The sequence below is a fragment of the Arachis hypogaea genome, chromosome 14 (assembly GCF_003086295.3).
Source record: "Arachis hypogaea cultivar Tifrunner chromosome 14, arahy.Tifrunner.gnm2.J5K5, whole genome shotgun sequence".
Taxonomy (NCBI): domain Eukaryota; kingdom Viridiplantae; phylum Streptophyta; class Magnoliopsida; order Fabales; family Fabaceae; genus Arachis; species Arachis hypogaea.
In genome coordinates this window covers 127,048,947-127,055,428 of record NC_092049.1, presented here as the reverse complement: position 1 = coordinate 127,055,428, position 6,482 = coordinate 127,048,947, and the positions used below count along the sequence as shown (strand labels likewise).

General features: G+C 28.2%; 1 long non-coding RNA gene across 1 annotated transcript; it reads right to left on the bottom strand.

The window, feature by feature from the left end:
- Positions 1 to 5,015: 5,015 nt before the first annotated feature.
- LOC112740612 (uncharacterized) lies at positions 5,016 to 5,944 on the bottom strand. Its single transcript, XR_003171250.3, has 2 exons — positions 5,808 to 5,944; positions 5,016 to 5,320 (listed from the first exon to the last, which is right to left on the bottom strand). It is a non-coding gene; the product is annotated as an uncharacterized lncRNA (long non-coding RNA).
- Between the last annotated feature and the right edge of the window lie 538 nt (positions 5,945 to 6,482).

Here is a 6,482-nt window from a genome sequence, read left to right as displayed (position 1 = left end):
TTGATCTTTATCATTGGATAATTTTGACCGATTGATTTCCTGCTCATCCACTTCTTTGTGTTCCATCCACATCCAATATCCATCCTTAAATCCATTACGGTAGAGTTAAAGTGTTATATCCGAAAGTCCTAACCATTTAGTCAGCCAAAACTTATAGCACAGACACCTAGATACACTTTGAGACCTAAACGGTTCCATATTGAAGAGATACGTAACAAAATCGTCAATCCCTGCAAAGAACTTAGATTTTAACCCCTCTCCTATCCATTGTTATCCCTATCATACATTCATAGACGATGACTTGGAATTATTTTGTCACAAATACCCTTGAATTTAACCAACAATACAACTTATTAAAATTTTTAAAAAATTTGGTAGAATTTCTTCTATAATTAGAATTTTTCATCAAATTCAACTTTTATTTTTTTACAAACCAAACATGTTTTAAACCATTTAAACGAAAATTCGGTAGAACTTCTCATTAATTCAGAGAAATTCACCAAATAAATTTATCACCTTTCACAGATGAAACAGTTGTAAGGATAATATATTAGAAGAAATAGCATTCAATAAAACATAGAAATCCTAGCCGTTCTAGTGCGTAATTCCTTATTACTCCACAATTTTTTGGCATACAAAGATTTCGAGAAGGCATCATTACGCAAACTTCTCCCACTTCCATCCTAAAACTCTATCATAAAAAAAGTAAGTTCAGCATAAAAAATAAATAACATAGCACGTTTACAGATATAAAACAAACCTAATTAAAGTTACAAAACTAATTATTCTAAAACTTTAAAAAAAAAACTATGATTAAAGTTATAAAACTTTAAAAAAATCCTAAAATAAAATAAAGTTACAAATTACATATGTTATGGTACCTAATTAATTTTATAATTATTCTATTATCAAAGTCAAACCACATAATTACAATTTTTAATAAAAAATAATTATTTAAGAAATTAATAAGTAGAATTTAATTTTAATACACGGATAATATAAAGAAGTTTTACATGTATATCTAATTACGTATCACATCACTATATCAGCAAAATAACTACTTTCAATAATCACTACAAAAAAATTATTGAATATCGTTAGATTTACTAGCAAATTAAGAAATAACTCTGACAGTAACATACTTTTCCATCAGATTTAGTGACAGAATAAATCTGACAGTATAAATCTCACTGGTAACTAATTACGTCGGATTTATTTTTTCACCGGTAATTAATGTTGGATTATGATTTCAAGACATGAAAATCAGATGTTGCTAAACTTATCCGACAGTAAATTTGGAGCCATGCGCTATGTATTTTGCTCTACATTACCATCGAAAAAATTTGACGGTAAATCTTATTGTACATTTTTATTTTTATTTTTAATTAAATTGGTTGATTTTTACCCTCAGATAATTTTGCCTAATTGATTCCCTACTCATCCACTTCTCCGTATTCCATCCACATCCAATACCCATCCTTGAACCCATCACGATAGAGATGAAGTGTTATATCCGAAAGTCGTAACCATTTAGTCAGCCGACACTTATAGCACAGACACTTAGATACACTTTGAGACCTAAACGGTTCCATATTAAAGACATACACAACACAATCGTCAACCTTGCAAAGAATTCAGATTTTAACCCCCTCTCTCGTCCATCGTTATCCCTATCATACATTCATAGACGATGACTTGGAATTGTTTTGTCACAAACACCCTTGAATTCAACCAACAATACAACTTATTAAAATTTTTATAAAATTTGGTAGAATTTCTTCTATAATTAGAATTTTTCATCAAATCCAACTTTTATTTTTTCACACACTAAACATGTTTTAAATAATTTAAACGAAAATTTAGTAGAACTTCTCATTAATTTAGGGAAATCGACCAAATAAATTTATCACTTTTCACAGAGAAAACAGTTATAGGGATAATATATTAGAAGAAATAGTATTCAATAAAATATAAAATCTTAGCTGTTCTAGTGCGCAACCCCTTATTACTCCACAATTTTTTGGTAAACAAAAATTTCGAGAAGGCGCCACTACGCAAACTTCTCCTACTTTTCTCCTGAAACTCTATCATAGAAAAAGTAAGTTCAGCATAAAACATAAACAACATAGCACGTTTACAGATATAAAACTAACCTGAGTACTGCACGAACAACGTATGATCAAAGTTATAAAACTTTAAAAAAAAAAGAAATCCTAAAATGGAAGTATAGTTAGTAAAATCTAAAAACTAATAATCAAAACTTAAAAATCTAACCTGAAAAATTAATAAAGGAAGTGAAATATAAAAGTTAATAACCCTAAATGTCTATTTACTTTCATCAAAATTAAACATAAAAAATTTGTAATTGATCTTATGTTTTAAACTAAAAACTAATTAAAAATATTATATTATTTTATAATAGAATATAACAAATAATGTTATTCTTTTTTCTATTTATGTTATTAACAAAAAAAAATTAACAACTTATAATTTAGTAATCATCATTCTAATTACATATTTTCTAACACATAATAAATTAAAATTATATAAATTAGAATTTAATATTTAACTACTCTAAATTTTTAGCGAGTGAATTACTTAGAGACAATGATAGCGCAAAAAACTTCTCCGACGTGGTGTGACAGCATGTACAGCGCAATGGCAGCTATAGTGACCAACTTGAATGGCTACATTTATGCATTTAGGGTTTCAATTTAAAAATTACAAATATAAAATAGGATACAATATGAAGAGGGAGGAAGACAACCTACCCAAACAGAGAAAGGTGGCAGCTCCGACAAGCAGTGACGACAGCGACAAAATCGGTGGTGGCACCACAGCATTCCACGCGATGCAAGTTGGTGGTGGCAGCGATCAGTCCATGCGCAGTCTTTGGAGGTTGGTGGTGGTGGCCGGTGCTGACAGAGGGCTTGCGGGAGGTGGTTTAACGCGCGAGAGAGTTGTCTTCCGAAATAAAGAGGAGAGGACATGCGATTCCAAATTTAGGGTCAATTTTACCGTTGGATTTTTTGGCGGATCAATCCGACGATAACCCCATCATGCGTCACAAAAAGCAGCGTTCCTTTAAGTGAGATTTACTGGCAGACAAATCCGCCGGTACAAAACGCGCCGAATTTCTCATTCTTTCCTCCAAATATTACCAGCGCATTTACCGGTGGAAAATTGAATTCGACCGTAACATTTTTTCCAGATGAATTTATCGCCTAATTCGCCGGTGCTTTCGACAGTAAATTCGTCACTAATATCCAACATTAAATCCGATAATATTCAGTATTTTTCTTGTAGTGAATCAACACGTGAATGATCATTTAAAAGAACGGACATATAATTAAAAGGCAGTATAAAATAGTTTACACTGTCAGTACATCAAAATTAAAGTCTTAACAAATATCCTAATGAATTGAATATGGTGACTCTAAAGTAAATAAAATTGTTAAGGAATAAAGTAATGGATTAATTACTATTGAATTTATAATTTTTATTATGCGTGACTTCACTATCTTGATTTAAGTGTGACTAGACGTGTTTGGTAGTAAAATAAAATTATACAAAACAAAAAAAAAATTAAATATTCAATTACCTGTAATATATTTATTAAGAAAAAAATTTAAAAAAATCTAATAATAATTTTAAACAAAGTCTTAAGAACACTTATTAGTGAAAAATTAGAGTATAAATTGTGTATTTTTTCAAATAAACTAAGCTTAATTTTGGATAAATAACTAATTAGATTATTATTATTATTATTATTATTTTATTATCGTTATTGTTGTTGTTAACTACCAATTTAGTACTAAAAAGATTTAACCGCTAACAAAAAGGTCCCTAAAAGACATTATCGACAAAATAACTCATGAATGATTTGAAAATGCGAAAAAAATAACTAATAATTATTATATTTTTGTAAGTGACCAAAAAACTTTTGTATTTAGCGAATCGCTTATCCATTTGATTTGAATTTTTGTGCTGATATTTGAATAAATATTTTAAAAGTAAACAAGTACATTCGAAACAAAATTTGATCTCTAGATTTTCTTTTTATTTTTTAAAAAAATGATAATTCACAATAATTTTTTTTTAAATCTTGTGATGTAAAATTACCACATTTTAAGGATTAAAAAATCTTATTTTTTAATAATGAATACAAAAATTTGCATCAAAATTTGATTTATAAATTCATTTTTAGAATATATATTTAATATCTAATTCTTTTTGTTGCGTTTTTTAATATTTTAAAAGCTCATTTGTCATTGGTATATTTATTTGAAATTTTTTTATCAGTAATTTAAATTTTCGGATACTATTTTAGTAGTTTATTATTATTATTATTATTATTATTATTATTATTATTATTATTATTATATGCTTTTTTATTTTTAATTGAGTAGAGTTATTTTTTTTCTATCTGAATTGATTAGATCTATATAACACGATAATTTTTTATCTTTCTATTGTTATTAAATTGTTACGGCCCAGCCCAGCTGAGCATGGAAACCGACCCGACCCGGAGACCTACCAACCCGTTTGGGCAGGTCATCGTGCCCACCTGACTGGCGATTCGACCACGTACCCCTTTGCCAGCTGCACAATAGCTGGGAAGAAGAAAACTTTTTAGAAGGAGGCCTCCTCCTATGGGGTCCACTTTTCTGACATGGTATATAAGGAGAGGGACTACCCCTCCCCAAGGTACGTCACACACATCATCTTACCCCTTTTTTGCCTGCACACTTAACTGACTAGAGCATCGTAGTGTCTTTGCAGGTGACACCCCCTCCTCCATACGAAGATCTCGGGAAGTCGGTTACTCCGCCTCCAACCCAGCAACTCGGAACCAGGCAATCCCCATCTCACCAATCGAATCATCACCCCAACCCATCCGATACCCGAGCTACCGAACATAAATAATATAAGTTTTTCACACATTTTTTTTAAATGTTGAGACAAACACATTATGATAATAAAAGCATTATGTAAATTCATATATATATATATATATATATTTATTTATTTATTGGTTTAATGGAGCCCACACCTCTACATGTAGATCCATCCCTGCATTACCCAATTACCCATTATTTAAATATTTATTGAAAAGGGGACACTGTTGTAAAAGTAAGGGTACTACAAATTTAACATGGGTAATAACAAATACAATCTTCTATTGCATTGCAATGACCAGATGCTCGCCCTCCATGTATTCTCCTGCAGTCGCTGTTGCATGTGTTTTCTATACAGCCTCCTTCACTCTGTGTTTGTTGACACTCTTTTGCCTCTGATATTTTCAACAACCTTTCATTGTCTATGCATATTACACATCAACCATATAAAACCATTAGTACTTTGATGTTAAAATTAAACTATGCTTAAAGAATATGCATGTTTGATTTGTGTTTGTTACTTTTTAAATTTTGTAAAAACAATAGAAAATAAAAATACAAAAATAAGATTTTATTATTTTAGTTATTTTTTCCCTATTCTATCATAAAATTTTTAAAAGGGAGAATATTAAAAATAAAAATACAAATCAAATGTATCTTTAGTGTTTATTTGATTTGAGAAAATATTTTTTATTTTTATTTTTAATATTTTTAGCTTCAGGATGTTATTAAGAAAAATTGAAAATAATAAAATTTTATAAGTAAATAAACATAAATCAGTTTCCAATTACTTTTATAAAAAATCATTCTTCTTTTTAACAATAAAATAAATTATAAGGCAAATAATCTTATTTTCGTGCAACAGGATAAGAAAAATTAAACCTTATTTCTTAGATAACTAAAACATACCGATGCCAACGGAAAAAATAAAGAAAACGATGAGAACATAAGTAAAGGCTTTCATCTTAATTCTTATTAGCTTGAGCAGCTTTCACTCTTCAGATTTGCCTTGTTAGGTACATGAAACAACTTATACATGTCTATCCATATATATACGCCTTTGATGGCATAGAAGAATGCTAGAGTGCGTTATTAGAATAAAGCAAATTGATTTGATGGTTAAGTGATAATAAAAAATAATAAATTTTAATAGTTTTTTAATATTTATTTATTTATTACAATATACTAAAATTAATTACATTTTATCAAAATAAAAGGAGGGTACTTCTTGTTATGGCACCTAATTAATTTTGTAATTATTTCATTATTAAAGTCAAACCACATAATTACCATTTCTAATAACGATAATATTAATATTAAAAAAAAATATTAGAATTTGTTTTATTTATTATATATAAATTATTTTATTAATTGTTACAATAATTAATAAACAATAAATAAGACATGTCTTAATTATTTTTAGTTAATTTTTTTGTCAAATATTTTCGTTTTAATAAAAATTAAAAGTTTAAGAAGTTATTAATAAGTAGAATTTAATTTTAATAAAATGATACTATAAATGAGATTTATGTGTATATCTAATTATGTATCATTATATTAGTAAAAATAACTATTTTCAACAAT